Consider the following 20,127-nt stretch of genomic DNA (forward strand, 5'->3'; position numbering starts at 1 on the left):
AAATCACTGGTCTGGAGCAGTCAGGGCCATCATGTGCTTGATGCACACTAGTGATTCAAAGGTTTGTCTAACATAGATTTGAGTCCAACATTTTTTTCCTAGCTAATATCATGCTAGGATCCTTATATCTTGTTGAAAATTTTATCACCAGTTCTACCTTCAAGTACTTTAACAAACCACACACATTGAGAGACTGTGTTATCCGTGTAGATGACTAGTAGGTAGTTCTATCATTCATATCTGTGTTTTCACCATAGTACTAGGTAAAAATCCAATTTATTTTCAGATTCTTGATTATTCAACAATACCTTTCCTTGTAAAAATACACTTTGTCATCTTGATTGCCTCTTTTTGAATTAAGACAGATTCAACCTACCCTGCCATGCCATGTTCCACCAAGCGGCCCTTGTCTCAGGAGCTCTGCCTCCCATGGTGATTCTGAAGCTAACTTTGATGATACTTCAAGAATTTTTTTTTTTCTGTTTGTTTGATTGTGTTTTTGAAGCATTCTTCAAAGCCAGGATTTCTTTCTTCCGTTTTTAACTTTCAAAGTGTTTCCAAAATTGTCTTAAATATTATATATGCAATGAGATATTTTCATGGAGCTATGTCTCAGGATTTTTCCATTCATTGCCCATCAGGTCAGGCTCATTTGCATTTCCACAGTGATTAAAGACCTATACTTTACATGAATAGCAATATATACCTTAAAAATTTGTGGCCAGCTGTAGTGGTCATTTTGAGTTCTCTAGTTGTGGTAGGACTGTGCCATGATGTTTTGAGCCATCAAATTCCCTGTGATTTACCCTCTGCTTCAAGATTATTCTGCATTTCCATTGTTATCTTTTACATTTTAATCAATTAAAAGATTTTGTTCCAAACATTACTGTTCATGACCACTTCTCAGTACTTCCAACTGAAATTATAACTAAATAAATATATTTTTGAAACAATAGAGAGTGGCAATTAGTTCTCTAAAGTCAGAATCTCTAGACTTGTTGCTATTTTCAGAGTAACTCCAAGGAGATATTTAACTACACATGGTTTCCTGTTTGTAAATAGAACATTTGTCCAAAATACATTTGTGGTAGGACGTTTAATCACTTTGTGGGAGCCAGTGGTGTTGTGTGTGTGTGTTTGTGTGTGGATGTTTAATCTAAGAAAACATACTAGTTTGTTAAAAAAAAATTTTTTTTTTAATTGACCTACTTTTTTAGAGAAGCACGAGTCAGTCTTAGGGTCAGGAGTTATTCATGCCATCCGTGATCATGGCATGTGTAAATTCACCTTGATCTGGTTGTAGTGATAATGATACTTCGTTCTGTAACAACTCTAAAATACCACACTTTCCAGTCACTCAGTGCAAGTGAATACTTTTTATTTGGCAGGTTAAAAAAATTTGTTGGCTTGAAATAATAGGATTTAGCTTGTGACTAAGGGCATTGAGCCAATACTAACACAACAACAGCCCAAGATGTTCAAACCTACCTTGTTCTTCCTGAGACTGCAGATGTACTTTTGCTCACTGCACAGCCTTGCACTGCATCCCAGTATGAGAAACAGAGATGCAGGAAGAGCAGAGCCAAATCCCAGAGCATACTTTGAATTAGGGGTAGATGGAAGAAAAGGCCCAGAGAACCAGAGAAAAGACTCTGGAAGGTAAGAGGAAAATCAGGATCATCAAGAGTAATGCAGGTGAAGCAGGAAGAAATCTTTAAAATAAGATCAGTGACGGGCATCTGGGTGGCTCAGTGGGTTAAGCCTCTGCCTTCGGCTCAGGTCATGATCTCAGGGTCCTAGGATCGAGCCCCGCATCGGGCTCTCTGCTCAGTGGGGAGCCTGCTTCGCCCTCCCTCTCTCTCTGCCTGCCTCTCTGCCTACTTGTGATCTCTCTCTGTGTGTGTCAAAAACAACAACAACAGGGGCGCCTGGGTGGCTCAGTGGGTTAAAGCCTCTGCCTTCAGCTCAGGTCATGATCCCAGGGTCCTGGGATCGAGCCCCGCATCGGGCTCTCTGCTCAGCGGGGAGCCTGCTTCCCTCCTCTCTCTCTCTCTGCCTGCCTCTCTGCCTAGTTGTGATCTCTGTCAAATAAATTAAAAAAAAAAAACTTAAAAAAAAAAAAAACCAACAACAACAACTAAAATAAAATAAGATCAGTGGGGCACCTGTGTGGCTCAGTTGGTTAAACATCTGCCTTCGGCTAAGGTCTGATCTCAAGGTCCTGAGATGGAGCCCCACATCCCATCCGGCTCCCTGCTTAACAGGGAGGCTGCCTCTCCCTTTCCCTGCTGCATCCCCCTGCTTGTGCTCTCTCTCTCGATCTCTCTCTCTCTCTCTGTCAAATAAATAAATAAAATCTTTAAAAAAAAAATAAGAGCAGTGGTCAGTGGAGAAAAATAAGAACAAATACAGGCCTTTGGAGCTCAAGTTCTGGGCTATTATTGGTGTGGGGGCTACAGCTGAATTTACCAGGAGTTAATGAGTCAGGAAGCAAGTTCAGCTGTAAATATTAATCACTCTTTCAAAAGAAGATTGGCATTGAAGTAATGAAGACAAAAAGCACAGATGCTTAAGGACATGTAAGAATTAAGAAAATGGCTGAGGCAGAGAAAGAATTTAAAGTGGAAAGTAGTAATAGCTAACAATATTTTAGTGCTTACTATGTACCAGACAGTGTGCTAAATGCTTTAACTAATTTAATCTTCATAACACAACTGTGACAGAAGTACTTCTATTATTATCTGTATTTGGAGTGAAGGGACTAAGGCACAAGGAGGTTATATAACTTGCTCAAGGTGGTACAAACAGGCAGTGGTGTCAGGATTTAAAACCGGAAGTGTTATCTCCAGGGAACTTGCTCTTAACCACTTCACCCTATTGCCGCTCTGTGCTAGAGAGAAAGGGACATTCAGTGGAGCATCTGAGCTGGTCACAGGTCAGGATGAGATTACAGGTGTGCTGAGAAATCAGCAACAGAGGAGAAGGAATGAGATGAAGATGTGTGAGGACTTAGTATTTTTGAAATAGAGAAGGTGAGGATGTGACAAGTTAGTGGTTTCCACTTGGGACAGAAAGAAATACCTTGCTAGCTAGAGGACCAAGAAAACAAAAGAGCCTAAGGAAAATGGAATGAATTATAATAATCATTGTGTGACATGTAATAGGGAGTCACTTGAGGAGATTAGTAATTACCAGATAGCACTGGGGGTGGGGGGCAGCATAGGCAGAGGAACACGCTTGTAGTGGATGCTGTCATCTTTGCAGCTATATGTGGAGGAGAAGGAAGGTGTTGGGGTGTCACAAGGTGTGGTGACTTAGAGAGCTGAAATGCTCTCAGGAGCATCTCTGTCTTTAACAGAAGAGATTGAGTAAGTACGGCAGAAAGTTGTAGCTATAGTGGATTTGCAAACTTTGTAATAGATTACCATTAAAAGAAGGACTTTTAAGACCTTATCTAAAATATTGTAAAATTCTCGGGACGCCTGGGTGGCTCAGTGGGTTAGGCCTCTGCCTTCGGCTCGGGTCATGATCTCAGGGTCCTGGGATCGAGCCCCGCATCGGGCTCTCTGCTCAGCAGGGAGCCTGCTTCCTCCTCTCTCTCTCTCTGTCTGCCTCTCTGCCTGCTTGTGATCTCTGTCAAAAAAATAAATAAAATCTTTAAAAAAAAAAAAAATAAAAAAATAAAATATTGTAAAATTCTTGAGCCTAGGCACTCTCCATACCTTCAGTTAATTTCCCACTTCTCCTACTGCAGTATTTCTCATTTTATAGGAATTCAATAAGCCCAGTGGCTTTACTGGTTTTTGGAGGGTTGGAGGGAACCTAGTGAGGTAGAGATAGCAGAAGAGTCTGTCTGAAGAAATATTTTATTCCATCTTCTAAGTTAAGTCATTCTCAGAAAAGGAGCTTTTTTTAGGGAAAATGAAGCTGCCAGATCCAGTCCCATAATGACTTTTCAAGCTGTTGTATCCGCACTGTAGATATCTAAACTGGAATCTTTGACAAAACCACAGCTGGCAGACAGCAGCCATTAATGCAGCTTCAGGGATAAGGGGGGGGGGTATTGGGTCATATTAATTATATATAGGTATTCAATATTCACCGCTAATATGTGCTTCTAGATGATGAGCTTGAAATAGTCCACCACCAGAATACATTAAAGACAGAGTCAGCTAATTTTGGGGGTAGGCGGCGCGAGGGGGTTGGTGGCAGAAGGACAATGTCTAACCTTACAGAAATGTTAGTAACAAGTATGCCTGGTGTATTTAGTGCTCTTGTATCTATCACAGAGTCCCAGAAAATTGACTTGGAAGTTGACTTCAGCCTTTCATTTGGTGTGCTAATGAGAGTATAAAATTTGTACTCTTCACATAAATAAACAGACTCTCAAATGTGTTATTTTTCTGCCTTGACAGATGGATCACATGCTCAAAATTACAGTGAAATTTTATTCTGAGCAGCTTTGCACAGCACTCAGCATCCACTCTTTTGTTTGCCACATGTTATGACACTGCCTGTGCCCCAAGCCTGGGTCTCAAGGTAGCTACAGCGTGACATTTTCTCAGAAAACAGATAGGCAGGATTTAATTGACCTCATTATTCTCAGATTCTCAAAGGCTTCTGTGGCTATGCCCATTCACTAATACTGTTCTCTTGGGCTGTAGAGCTGTGTCCAATTATTCTTGTTGCATGTCATTGAGTGACTCAGTGACACTTGCTACAGCCCTTCTTGCATTCCAATGATTCCATTCCTGAATTCAGCATGACTTGGAGACTCTAGGGGCAAAATGGTTTATTGTGTAAGAGGGCTGAGCTTCCTTTTTCCCTTAGGGTATCTTTGTCTGGGTTTAGCCCTCTTCACTATTTTTAAAAGTATGTCTTTAAATGAAGGCTGACACTGTAAGATCACCTAATAGCTGCTCTACCTATGAGAAATCCCCTAATGATCATTATTTAATATGAAACATGATCCCTTATAATTGGTCTGAATGAAACTGTGGCTTCACTGATTGTAGGTTGGCAAATTCCAAGTTACAGGTTGCCCTTGGACTGCCCTCAGAGCTAAAACTCTGAGAAAGATTAAGCTCATGGCTAGGATGGGAGAGAGAGTGGCTGGGAAAAAAAGGAGATATTTTAGTTACCTAATGCTGTGTGATGAACCCCAAACCTTGTGACTTGAAACAATAATTTATTTTTCTCCTCACAGTTTGTTAGGTCAGAAATTTGGGCAGTGATTGGTTGGGTGATTCTTCTACTTCACGTGGTATCAACTCAGTTGCATCCATTTGGTTGCATCCATTTGGCATCCATTCTTGGAAAAGTCTAAGAACCCTTCACCCACATGCACGCTGCTTCATGGCTTTTCTGTCTAGTCTCTCTTTCTCTTTACATAGTAGTCAGTGTTCTCCAGAGAAACAAAACTAACAGGATCAGGATGTGTACACACACACACTGATTTTAAGGACCCGGCTCAAATGATTACAGAGGATAAAAGTCCAAAAGCTGTAGAGTAGGCTGGCAGGCTGGAGACCCAGGAAGACTCGATATTGCCTCTCAAGTATTAAGGCAGACCGCTGGAAGAATTCTCTCTTCCTTTGAAGACCTCAGTCTTTTTTTTTTTCTTCTTAAGGCCTTAGCTGATTGGATGAGTCCCATCTAGTTATGGAGGATAATCAGCCTTACTCAAAGTCTACTGAAGAAATGTTAATCTCATCTAAAAAATACCTTCAAAGCAATATCCAGATGTGTTTGACCAAGTAGCTAGGTATTGTGACCTAGTCAAGTTACCACATAAATTCCACAATCCAACTCTCCATGTGGTTCCTCATCACTCAGTAGTCTAGCCCAAGCTTCTATTTATACCATGCTGGCTGCCTTTCCAGGTAGAGGAAGTAGAATCTGTCATGCCTGGGCTCAGAACTCTTAGGACATCATTCCATTGCATTCTCTTAGTCAATGCAAGTCACAGCCCTAGCTTATTGTCCATCAGAAGAAAAAATATATTTTATGGTGTAAAAAGCAGCATATGTGCAAAGGGAAGAGAGGAGTGGTTGTCGACTAGCAATACAGTTTTCCCTCTGACTAAGCAATTCATGTCCTTCCCTGAAAGTTTCATTGCATTACACTTTTAGTTCCCAGATTCTAGGTCCAGTATCATATCATATAAATCAAATACATTTGAAGTTGAGGCTCTTCAGATATAACTTCTCTTGATCCAGAGACTTGATCTCTCAAGAGATTAATATAATCTCTGTACGTTCCTCTCCCCCTGCAACATACAGTGATGAAACAGGTATTAAGTTTCTCTGGCCATAGACCTGGGCACTGAAAAGAAGGGAAATGTGGAGCACACAGCACTTAATGTTTCAAAGCAATTCTGAAATCCAACTGGAAATATGTTACCAATTCCCTCAAATCTAGGGACAAGAAATGTTTCTTGAAAAAGACACAATTCTTTGCATGTGATTTTCTATTTAATTGCTCTCAGTGGATCTTGGCTCTGTCCTCTAAGTCATCTTTCCTTTTATATAAGAAATGACCCATGTTTGCAGCTAAGTAGCTAAGTAGCTTTCTCGGGCTTTTTTATGTCAGTGAAAGTTTGGAGGCCTCTTTTCATTTTGTTCAGCTTCTTTCCCTTTCAGTTCAAGATGATACGTTTCCTTTAAAAGCTTTGTGGTTTTCCCATGTAGTCAATTACATTTCTGTCCATTAAGTAAAATATACTTGCACAAATCTCTTTAAGACAATTTTCTGCTTTAGGCTGAGAGTCAAGATGTTAGGGAGCAACATCCTTAAGGATTTTAGAATTTCTTGTCTTCTGGCTGACTGGATCTTACAAGGGTCTTAAGAAATTTCTTTCTGCCACATTCTTGAATTGATAATTACCTGGAGGCCACATTTTTAAAATTATGTGGTGTAGTCACCATACAGTACCTCATTAGTTTTTGAAGTAGTGTTCCATGATTCATTGTTTGGGTATAACACCCAGTGCTTCATGCAATACGTGTCCTCCTTAATACACATTATTGGGCTAACCCTTCCCCGCCTCCCTGCTAAAACCCTCAGTTTGTTTCCCAGAGTCCATAGTCTCTCATTGTTCATGTCCCCCTGATATCCCCTCCTTCATATTTCCCTTCCTTCTCCTAATGTCCTCCATGCTATTCCTTATGTTCCACAAATAAGTGAAACCATATGATAATTGACTTTCTCTGCTTGACTTATTTCACTTAGCATAATCTCCTCCAGTTCCATCCATGTTGATGCAAAAGTTTGGTATTCATCCTTTCTGACGGCTGAGTAATATTCTATTGTGTATATGGGCCACATCTTCTTTATCCATCCATCTGTTGAAGGGTATCTTGGCTCTTTCCACAGTTTGGCTATTGTGGACATTGCTGCTATGAACATTGGGGTGCATATGGCCCATCTTTTCACTACATCTGTATCTTCAGGGTAAATACCCAGTAGTGCAATTGCTGGGTCATAGGGTAGCTCTATTTTTAACTTTTTGAGGAACCTCCGCACTGTTTTCCAAAGTGTGTTTGGAAGTATGTGAGGAGCCTCCACACTGTTTACCAACTTGCATTCCTACCAACAGTGTAAGAGGGTTCCCCTTTCTCCACAAACTCTCCAACATTTGTTGTTTCTTGCCTTGCCAATTTTTGCCATTCTAACTGGTATAAGGTGGTATCTCAATGTGGTTTTGATTTGAATTTCCCTGATGGCTAATGATGATGAACATTTTTTCATGTCTGTTAGCCACTTGTATGTCTTCTTTTGAGAAGTTCATGTCTTCTGCCCATTTTTGGACTTGATTATTTGGTTTTTTGGGTGTTGAGTTTGAGTTCTTTATAGATCTTTGATAACAGCCCTTTATCCATAGTGTCATTTGCAAATATCTTCTCCTATTCAATGGGTTGCCTCTTTGTTTTGTTGACTCTTTCTTTTGCTGTGCAGAAGCTTTTCATCTTTATAAAGTCCTGAAAGTTCATTTTCACTTTCGTTTCCCTTGCCTTTGAAAGAAGTTGCTGTGGCCAGTGTCAAAGAGGTTACTGCCTATGTTCTTCTTTAGGACTTCGATGGATTCCTCTCACATTGAGGTCTTTTATCCATTTAGAGTTTATCTTTATGTATGGTGTAAGTGTACCGCTGTCCAGTTTCCCCAGCACCATTTGTTGAAGAGATAGTATTTTTTCCATTAAATATTTTTTCCTGCTTTGTTGAAGATTAGCTGACCTTAGATTTGAGGATCTATATCTAGGCTCTTCATTCTGTTCCATTGATCTATGTGTCTTAACACTCCACTCTCAACAATAGACAGATCATCTAAGCAGAAAATCAACAAAGAAACAAGAGCTTGGAATGACACACTGGACCAGATGGACTTCATGTATGTATATATATATATATATATATATATATATATATATATATATATACAGAATATTCCACCCTAAAGCAACAGAATACTCATTCTTCTCAAGCGCACATGGAACTTTCTCCAGAATAGACCACATACTGGGTCACAAATCAGGTCTCAGCCGATACCAAAAGATTGAAATTATTCCCTGCATATTCTCAGACCACAATGCTTTGAAAGTGGAACTCAATCAGAAGAAAAAATTCTAACACTTGGAAGCTGGAGGCCACATTTTAAGAGCAGCTCTCAGGATTTGATCAGAGGCTATTTCCTACTCTGAGAACCTTTTGCTATCTGGAGGGCTGAAAAAGAGTAACAATTTTATTTTCTAACCCAGCAGGACCTAGGTTGGACTTTGTGTCTTAAAACAACAATTTATAATTTCTTATGGGCAGGACTTGTCTGAGAAAGTCTTCTGCTCTATGTGATGTTAAGTCACTAGCTGGTCTGGGCTGGAAGGTCCAAGAAAGCTTCAGTCCTCTACCTGGCACCTCTAAGCTCATCTACATGGCTTCTACATGTAATAAGCTTGGGCTTCCTTGCAGCATGCCAGACTCAAGTTGGTCAGGGTTTTTGTATGGTACCTGGCTACAAGAGATGTTTTAAATGAACAAGTCCTGATCAATGTGCAAGAGCTTATGAACCCTTTGCTTGTATCATGTCTGCCAATGTCACTTTAGCTGAAGCCACTCATATAGCTAAGTAAGAATCAGCATGGGAGAGACAACATAAGGACAGGTATGACTGAAAGTAGCAGTTATTGAGGGGCACCCATATAACAGCCTCCCACAGAGAATGATTTTATTGCCAGACAGAAATAGATCTGTCACCTCCTTCTACCTTTTATTAGTGGTATGACTTAGGGCAAATTGCTGTATGTTTGGGCTTCTTGTGTACTGCCTATAAAATGAAAAACATGATACAGTCACTACTAGATTTTTGTGAGGCCTGTGCCTAGACATAGACATGAATGAACACAGTACACACAGCAGTACTCAACAAATTGTTAGTACATTTTAGGAAGGACAGGTAGACTTAAAGGAAGGTAAGTTCTTGGTCAAAGGCCATTGACCTTGGTAGAGATGGGAGTTTGAAACTGGGGCTCAAAGTGGCATGGGAATGTATGTGATAATGAAGATTGAAGCCAGATGATAAGCCAGGAGTCTATGTGCAAAAAAGCAGGGTCATGAAATTCTTATGGCATCAAACCAGATATAGAAGCTTAGGGAGTTGGGTAGGAATTGGGAACACAGGCTAGGAATGCAGGAAATTAAGACTCAGAATACAAGCAATATATTTAGGCAAATAGTTATGGATCAGAGAGTCAAAAGAGAAATTTGGCAGTTTGCAAAGCTTTTGAGGTCAAAGACTCCAAACATTATGCAACCAAAATGAAAGATTGGTCTCAATGTGTGGGCAGGTCCAGACCCACAGTTGCAAAAAGACATCTTGGATAGGGCAGATTAGTTAGGTAGCTCCTGACATTGGAATTCATTTAGATTTTCACGAGCTTCTCATCCCTCCAATTAATTCAATGATCTAGTGTTTATTTGCTTGGGAAGATGATGTTTTCCTAAGGAGAGCCCTCCCATGCAGACATAGTAGACTGTAAAACTTTCTATGGCATTCGTGGTACCCATATGGCTCAAAAGAATTATTCTGTCTTTACCATCTTTTGTTCTAACTGCAGAATAGTCCATTCTTTGATTATAGCAGTCTTCTTCCTTGAATGTGTTCTTAGCCAGAGAGAAATTGGAATTACCAATGCTACTATCTGTGGCTTAGTTACAGAAGTCAAGATTTTTCTAATTCATTGTGAATATCTTATCTTTCCTCATTCTGACTATTATTTCAGTCTAAAAGCTCATGTATCTTATAAAGTCATTTTGTCCTTTCATTTTTCACTTAAATATTCTGAATAGAATGAAATAGGATAATTTAATACCATGTTTAGGCAAAGTACAGTTTCTCGATTAAAAAGGGAAAATTTAGAAAAAAAACACTTTTTTTTTTTAAGTTGTATATGTTCATGAAGTTCAGGTCATGGGAAAAATAGGTGTTTTTTAAATTTCCTTCCCATTAGACCCATCACAAAAATTCTGTTAGTTTCCTTTAAAATTTTTGATTATGAATGCATGTTGGGCATTTGATAGGCACTATACTTAATGTTATTTATTTTTATATCATATCTATTTTTATGGATTTTCTGAGAATTCTTAGCAGTGTGTGAGCACACAAGTATATCTATCCTGTAGTCAAATTTATGTTAGTCCTACCTTCATGTAACCATTATCACAGTGATGACTTCATTAGTGGCAGATCTATAGCATTTAAATATATAGGTTGAATTTTTTAATGTCTAGTAAAGCATTTATTTTCTGCTATCCATTTTCTTTTTTGGAACTTGGCATAAAATTTTAAACATCTATAAAAGGAAACACTATTATGAAAACTTTTGGAAAGTTAGGTCCCTTTCCTGGCCTTCATGAATGACACCCTATTGGTAGACCTGGCCCTCTCTTTTCTCTCAGTATGATTTGTTCATATATAGAAACAGTTTAGGGGCGCCTGGGTGGCTCAGTTGGTTAAGTGTTTGCCTTAGGCTCAGGTCATGATCCTGGGGCCCTGGGACGAAGATCCACATTGGGCCCTCTGTTTAGTGGATAATATGCTTCTCCTTCTCCATCTGCCCCTTCCCCTGTTCTCTCTCTCTCAAATAAATAAATAAAATCTTTAGAGACAGTCTGGGACAGGTATCAACAAGCTACAACCCACCAGCCAAATCTCGTGCCTTATCTTTTCCTCTTATGCCATATGGGTATTGAAATAAGGAGTCTCGTGTAGGTCATTGACCCCACAGGTCAGCAGACCATGTACAGTATCGAGTCTCACCTCCAATAGGGCTGGCAGATTGGAGGAGCTTCCATCTTCTTTTGTTTGGCATTCTCTTTAAAAATTGCATCTTTTGCGAAATGATTGTTGGAATTTTTATGTTTGTAGTCCTGTTGTCTTCAGTGAAGTTAACATAGGGGTCAGGAATCAGAATTATGATCTTGTCCTCATTATTACGGTGTTTGCACTGTACATGCCTAAAACTCAGTGCAGATCGAGATAAATTTCTCCTGTGCAATGATACAATTCAGCTGGAAATATCTGCCTTTTATACACTTACCTTTGTGTCATATGGAACATATTTTGTGCTATTGTTGATATAAATGAGATGGCATTAAGAAGTTTTAACTCAAATTTATTTTAGATAATACCAGTAACTGGATGTTCTACTAGTGTTTATATGAAGGTTTGGAAAATCCTACTATCTTAAAATTAAAGAAAATAAAAATTTAAAACTAAAAACCTCAAAATTGCACATTAGTTAGCCACATTGTGTTATAGGAAAACATTCAGTCTATATCATACTATTTAAAAGGATTATGACATTTCACCATGTCTTTATAAAAGATGACACAAGTGAGAAAATCACAGAGCTTTTATCAAATGGCAATGTTTTATCATATCAAATCTATCTTTGAGGACATAAAGTTTCAAAAGTTAAAAAAAAATAGTATAGGTGAGTATGGGTTTGCAGTTTTAATGACCCCCCCAATTATTTGTTATTTCCAGTTGAGATCATTTATTAGTATTTATCATGACTGATAAAGTGTCAGCTTAAGACATGATGATTTTAGGCTTTTTGTTTAAGCTGCCTATATTTATGTAGAAAAAAATGAGAGATTTATCTAATGTTGAACACATTTAGAGATGTGAATTTAAGACTTTAAACTTGACACCACCCTCAATTCTCTAGATTCTGTCTTTGACGCTTAGAGTAAGGACCCAGGACTGTAACAATTTGTCTGTGTTTTCTTCTTATTTATTACAATTAAAGTATAAAAATATAATTGGTCACCTCATATATAATTTTGAAGTAGGACATTAATCACTTACACAATTAGGATCATTTACAACTTTTTCAATAATGTCTAAGAAGAAGTTTCTTATTCATAGAACATATTATAATTGGATACATGGAAATAAAATGGACTTTTCCCAGAGATAATATATTCAGATGAGAAAAAGTAGAATAAACATTATAAAGAAGGGAAGTTAAACTAGATGAGCCTCCACTCCCCCCCCAAAGAGCCTACCTAATGTGAATGCAATGACCTAGTAATAACTTTTAGATGTGATTATTAAACCTCTTAAATTAATGCTAAGAAGACAAGAACAAAATGCATAAAGAACCAAGTGATCCATGCAGTAAGCTTTTCTAAGATGAAGCATGCAATCAGAATGAGGCAAGAAGGTCTATAGTAGATAGACCTTATGAACAGTGTCGTATTTCTCCCCAACGTGCCAGGTTCAGCTTACTTGGGTTTTTTTTTCACATTTGACTACTCTTAACTTTGTGAGAAAATAATGTGCTGGGAAAAACTCCTGTTTGAACTAAAAAAAAAAAAAAAATTGTCCATGGTATATTGGCATTAATCCCAAATTTACCAATTCTCTATGAGTTTATTTGCATATAGGAACATGTAGCAGAATGTATTGTGCTTATTATGTCCCAGCCACTGTTGTAAATTCATTACATGCTTTGTCTCATTGAATCTTAATGATAACTGCATGATGTAGGCACTATTCTCATGCCCACATTACAAATGAGGAGACATATAGAAGTAAATAACTTGCTGAAATATTTGAGAAAATACATAATAGTATACTAGAGATGCTTGAATAATCCCAATTTTCAGGAAAAGGAGGAAAATGAATTCCCTTCAGTTACATCCTTAGGGAGCAGGACATTAGTATTATTTCCTTTAGTTCATCTTTTCATAAATTTTCCATTAATACTTTCTCAGAAGGCTTCTATGGATTTCTGTATAAAATTACTCCAAATCAGGACGCCTGGGTGGCTCAGTTGGTTGGGTTGCTGCCTTCGGCTCGGGTCATGATCCCAGGGTCCTGGGATCGTGCATCAGGCTCCTTGCTCAGCAGGGAGTCTGCTTCTCTTTCTGCCTCTGCCTGCTCTGCCTGCTTGCGTTTTCTCTCTCTCTCTCTCTCTCTCTCTGACAAATAAATAAATAAATAAAATCTTAAAAAAAAAATACTCCAAATCCCACAGTTCAGACTTTCTACCTATCTTCCATCTTTAATTTTTTCATGAATACTTGACTCTGTCCAGCATTCTCTATAATTCACTTACTTATAGTTTTTTTTTTTTAACTTTTTTTCTAAAGGTTTTGTTTACTTATTTGACAGAAAGAGACATAGTAAGAGAGGGAACACAAGCAGGGGGAGTGGGAGAGGGAGAAGCGGATTACCCGCTCTGCAGGGAGCCCGATGCGGGGCTCAATCCCAGGACTTTGGGACCATGACCTGAGCCAAAGGCAGACGCTTAATGACTGAGCCACCCAGGTGCCCCTATATTGTTTATTTTTATTCCCCCCACATTAGTGAAATTCTAAATAGGAATTTTTGTCTGTCTGTATTTTATTTCTAGTGCTTAACATAGGCACTCAATAAATAATTATTGAATGCATGAATGAGTTGATTAATCTTAAATACAGTTCTAAAATGGGTCTTTAAAAAACCTTTTTGTGAATCATATGAAAAGGGGTGATCATGTGGAATTTGTGTTAGGTCACTAATAATAAAGAACGTCAGGTTAAACTTAATTTCCTTTTCCTGAAAGACCAATATACCAGAGGAATGCTATGCCCACTGTCCACTTGGATTTCAGCAAGCACATGATAACATCTTCCATATGGGGCGCCTGGGTGGCTCAGTGGGTTAAAGCCTCTGCCTTCAGCTCAGGTCATGATCTCAGGGTCCTGGGATCGAGCCCCGTATCGGGCTCTCTGCTCAGCAGGGAGCCTGCTTCCCTTCCTCTCTCTCTCTCTCTCTGCCTGCCTCTCTGCCTACTTGTGATCTCTATCTGATAAATAAAATCTTAAAAAAAAATAATCTTCCATATAAAATTGGGACTAAGATGGAGAAAGAGAATTGATGGTACCAATATACAAAGTCATAATTGAGTATCTGTGTTCATAAATTAGTGTCTGTTTACAGAAAGGCCTCTATTAACTGAGTGGAGGATTTGGTCTTTAGGTCTGTCCTATTTCCCCATTTTAAAAAATTATTTTACTTTATTTTTAAAGTAGTCTCTATGCCCAAGATGGGCTTGGACTCACAACCCTGAGATCAAGAGGGACATCCTCCAGTGACTGAGTCAGCCAGGTGTCTCTCCTGTTCACCATTTTCATCATTAATTTCGATAGTGGCATTAATGGTAAAAAGAGCAAATCCACAGAGGAGGCAAAACTAGAAGGAATAGCTAATGGGCATTTACAAAATTAGCATATAAAAAGTATTTATTAGACTTGAGGGGAAAAATAAATATACTAAAACAAAACTTTAAAAAGTTTATAAAACTTTAAAACACCAAGGAGAGAAGTACTAATTAATGTTGTTTGAGAACTGGTTTAACAGCATCGGGAAATTAAGGTGCTTGAAAGTAAGCATCTATCAGTAATATGACAGAAGTGCCATTTCCCCAAACATTTATTCATACTTGGGTTTCATGAATAGAACTGGATCTAAAACAGGACACGTAATTATATGTCTCTTTGTGTTGGTTCTCCCAGACCAGAACTGGGATGCCAGTTCTGGGCAATGCACTTTAAAGAGGATATAGAAAAGCTGGAGTATATTAAAAGACTTGCCATCAATATGGAGAGAAAAGTCAAAACTGTATTACGTAAAGTGTATCTGAAGCTGGGTCTTGAACTTGTGGCCTTCAGATATGTTTTATATGGCCCACATGGAGTTTTTTTTAGAAATTTGAAACAGTACCAGATGCTTCAAAATGAGAAGACGTTTCATTATATATAGGATTCTGGTTGTGCTGTTACATTCTTCTATGGAAACCAACCATGAAAGTGTGTGATCCTATCTTTGTACTCCTCTCTTCCTACTTCACTCTTTTGCTTTTAATTCCTGATCCATATATTAATCTGAGTGCTTGGCACCTGAAAGAAAAGGCCTGGGAATGCATAACCTATAAAACAAGGTTGGAGGTGGGAATGATGCAAATATATCTGAAAAGCTTTCACAGGGCAGAGCAATTACACCTTATGTGTGTGACCCCAGAGAGCGGAATACTGGTGATAATAAGAAGAAGAACATTCCCATCCAATATGTAGAATGACTTTCTCACAGTGACCTGAGACTTGCCGTATTTTATACTTTGGTTCACCAGTATTGAGAAGAGTTTCTGACACAAACATGTTATAAGTGGTGAATCCCATTCTAGGAACTACTAGAATGTAAACTCTCTGAGAGCAGAGATCTTTGTCCATTTTGTTTATAGCTATATCTAAGTACCTAAATCAGGAGGACCGCATAGTAGGTGCTCATTAAGTATTCATACATTCCATGAATAGAATATTGAAGGAGGAATCATGGTATACTTGCTATACTGTAGGAAAAATCAATTAACTGTACATGTGGGGCATCATGGACTAAGGGGAATACTGCAATAGATGGCATTTAAAGTCACTTCTACCCCCTGAGAATCTATCATACAAGTGACGTGGAATGAGATTATGTATTTTACTTCAAATATTAAACATAGTAACAGTAAAGTAGAATGTGTATTTGTAGTAACAAACCTGAGAGGTAAAACAGCCAATTATTTATTTATGGTATGGACAAGAAAGTGATTTTATGGATTTTTTACACTGCAATAATCTATTGTTTAAGATTCTTCAGATACTTGCCTGTATTTCATGTTCATATTGATGTCTGTGTTTATTCTGCTTTTTAGCTGTTAATCATTCCCATGTGATGAAAATACATTTTTATCTCCTCATATTTGTAATCTAACTTACAAAATCCATGTTGCCTTGAGGTTTGGAGTGACTTGTTATTTTCTCCTTCAAGGAAACCAAGATAATAAATCAAACCATTGGGAACTGGTTTCAATTTTCATTGTTCAGGGCAGTTATTGAAGGCAATGTTCTGAAAAATCATCTTATAACTATCCTAGAAAATATTTCGAGGCCAAAATGTGCCAAAGGAACAAAGTTAAGTGTCTACTTTTAAAATATTTTGTTGTGAAAATTCTATGTACCTTTTATTGTGAAGCTCCAGCAATTTTACTATTTTCAAAATCAAGAAAGAGGAGAAATTACTTTATAACCTTGAAGGAAAGAAAAGTATGAAGTCCTGATTTTGAGTGCCAGGGATGCATGTATTTGGAGTACAGTTTTGGGGGGATGTATGCTAACTATGAAAAGCAATAGCTTACTAAATTCTGACATACTTTCAGTTTACTTGAGGGGAATATTGTAATTGATTTTTGCTAAATGCTATTTATAAGGGATAACAGTATCCTCTGAATATCTGGTTTTAAGACAAAGAAAGAAAAGCAGCACCTAATTGTGTAAAGTTAATGGAGACCTGGTGGTGAGATTAGATCTATTAATTAGATCTATGAATTGTTTTTGTAGCACCATAAGGAACAGTAGAGAAACTCCAGTCACAGAGGGGTACCCCATAACCTTAGACTCCCATGTTGTTGTTCTGTTCATCATCAGGCCATCATCATCCCATCACCACCACCATCAACATCATGTATGGAATGTACACAGCCACTATCTCTGAGAAATACTTAGCAGTGTATGCAGTTGTTTTCATTCGTTTTCACAGCTTCCTCATAGAGCAAGGTGAACATACAGCTTTAACACCAGTTTTAGAGCCAGCCTCATGTAAAATGGTGATACAGCCACTGTATTATTTCAGTGACTCTTCTGTTTGAGGGGACCCCCCCTCTTCTTTGTACAGCATCTTATTTCTTGATTTAAAGAAAATCCTTATGAGTTTTTATATTTTAGAAAATATATAACGGAAAATTTCAAAGATAGGAAAAAGTAGAAAGAAGAGTATAATATACCCAAAGTGCTCATCACCTAGCTTTAGGAATTCTAACTGCATAGTCTACTCTTGTTTCTTCTGTATACCTACCCACAGTTCTCTCTGCTAGGATGATTTTGAAGCAAATTCAACATATAATATTACTTCATCTGTAAATATCTTACTAAGTGTCTAAAATAGACTTTTTAAAAAATTATGTCAATATGAAAACACCTTACATTTCTGTAGTAATTTCTTACTGTCAGATTTATCTGACTAAAAATAATTTTTGGTTTGTTTAACGTGAGTTCTAAACAAGGTTAATAGATCAAAGTTATTATATCTTAGTTCTCTTTTAGACTATAAATTTCTCTCTTTCTTTTTGCAGTTCTTTGTTGAAAAAGCTGGGTCATATATCTTAAAGAGTTTCTCACAGATTGGATTTTATTGATTGCTTTCCTATGGTGTTGTTCAGCATATAAACCTGTCTCTTTAACTTTCTATAATTAGTAGTTAGATATAAAGGCTTGATAAATGACTTATTTTTCATTATTGGGAGGGGCATAAATGTATTTTGAAATATAGATTTTTCCTCATATTTTCATTTACTACAGACATGAGATACTAACCATAACTACTTTCACTGCTTCGATTGTTGTTTTATCACATCTAATTCTTTTTTTTCCATAGTCTCAACCTTCCCTTGCCCCCTTATATTTCTTAAATTCTTACTCTTTTTTGTGCCCCTTCTTCTTCCTTCCTTGTCTCTCTGAAACTTTTCCGTCTTATTCACCTCCATGTTTCTTGCCAGTATTGCAGGTGGAGGAAGAAAAGGAGTAGAGTGACAATGACAGGAGACAAAATGTGTGGGGATGGTAAGTCAGGGAAATAGTCACATCCTTTGACAAAGAATGCAGTAATGTTTGCTAGTTGGTTCTTTGGTTTTAAAAATTCTGTTATGTGTAATTGGTTTTGAATGTGGGTGCTTTAGACAACCCTGAGGAAACAACCTAAGATAATCATTATGATGCATTTCCTTCTAGTCTGTTAGTATGGGTGTGAGAGAGAACAAAGGAGAAATACCAGTTTTGAGAACAGTGCATTATCTATCGTATTGGCTCCAACTTTTTTCATTTGACAGAATGCTATATAAATTTCTCCAATAAATTCTTTTTAGTAACTACTTAATATTATATAGATGTATTTTTAAGGTAATTTCCTTATAGCTGGGGAATTTTTGGTTGTCTCAAAGTATTTACTCTTAATCATGTTACAAATAATATCCTTATTCAAAACTTAGAGCTGCATTGTTAATGACCTTCTAAAATTAATTTCCAAAGAAGTGGTAAAATGAGGTTAAAAGGCATGAATGGCTTTAATGCTTTTAATGCACACTTCAAACTGACTTTTTAGAAAGTTTCTGTCGTATTTTTCCCTCTAATTGTACATGCTCTTGATTACCATAGTTTTATTATCAGTAAAAAAGTTGTCAACAGAGGTGCCTGGTTAAGCATCTGCCTTTGGCTCAGGTCATGATCCCAGGGGCCTGGGATCGAGCCCCACATCAGTCTCCCTGCTCAGAGTGGGTCTGCTTCTCCATCTGCCTCCCTGGACTTGTGCTCATGTTGTCTCTCTCTCTCTCAAATAAATAAGTAAAATCTTGAAAAAAAAAGTTGTCAACATAGCCAGCCAATATTATTAGAAAGATGACTCTTTTTTTTCCTGTGAATTGTTGTTAATGCTCTGAGCTAATTTTTCCATTGAGAGAAGAGTGTTTTCTTTACTAATTTGTAAAGATTTTACATATTAAGGATATTAACCATTTGGCATACCTATTGCTAGTATTTACTATTTATCATTTACTTGAGGCAGTTTTTAATATTTTAAAATTTACTTCATTTATCATTTCTTCCACTGTTATTGTGCTTATAAACACATTCTCATCCCAGGAATAATTAAATGTTTACTTACATTTTATTTTTGTGGCTTACTTTTTTTAAAAAAACACTTTACAAAACTTATTATCTTAATGATAATTTTTAAGTTAACTATCTGCACACTATTGTGCAACAGCTTTCTAGACCATTTTTATGATGCAAAACTGAATATATATCCATGTGGAGCAAATTCCCTTTCCTTTTCCTCCCAACTCCTGGAAGCCACCATTTTACTCTCTAAGAGTTTGACTACTGAAGATACATCATACAAGTAGAATCATTTAGTATTTGAGATTTTTATGACTAAATTATTTCACTTAGTGTAATGTCCTCAAGGTTTACCTGTGTTGTAGCATGTGACAGGATTTTCTTCTTTTCTAAGGCTGAGCCATAGTCCATCGTATGTACGTGTGTGTGTGTGTGTGTGTGTGTATCACATTTTCTTTGTACATTCATCTGTTGGTGCACATTTGACCTCTTGGCTATTACAAATAGGGCTACTGTGAATATTAGTATAAAATATCTTCTTGAGATCTTGTTTTCAGTTCTTTTGGTTATATTCCCTGAAGTTGGATTGTTAGATCATATGATAGTTCTTTTTTAATGTTTTGTGGAACTTCCATTTTATTTTCTAAAACAGTTACACCATTTTACTGCCCCACCAACAATGCAGAAGTCCTAAAAATATGTTATTTTGTTTTGGTGGTGGCGGTGGTAGTTATCCTAATAAGTGTGTTATGTCTCACTGTGGCTTTGGTTTGCATTTTTCTAATGATTAGTGATGTTGAACATCATTTCATATGCTTAGTATTCATTTGTATATCATCTTTGGAGAAACCTTTATTCAAGTTCTTTGTTCAT

The 20,127-nt window shown here is 37.4% G+C and overlaps 1 protein-coding gene across 1 annotated transcript in view; it reads left to right on the forward strand.

The window, feature by feature from the left end:
• PDE4D (phosphodiesterase 4D) overlaps positions 1–20,127 on the forward strand; it is a gene marked incomplete at its 5' end in the record, with an annotated part of 1,452,651 nt that overhangs the window by 463,674 nt on the left and 968,850 nt on the right. The gene's annotated exons all lie outside the window — the stretch shown is intronic.

The sequence above is a fragment of the Martes martes genome, assembly GCF_963455335.1.
Source record: "Martes martes genome assembly, chromosome: 5".
NCBI classification, from domain to species: Eukaryota; Metazoa; Chordata; class Mammalia; order Carnivora; family Mustelidae; genus Martes; species Martes martes.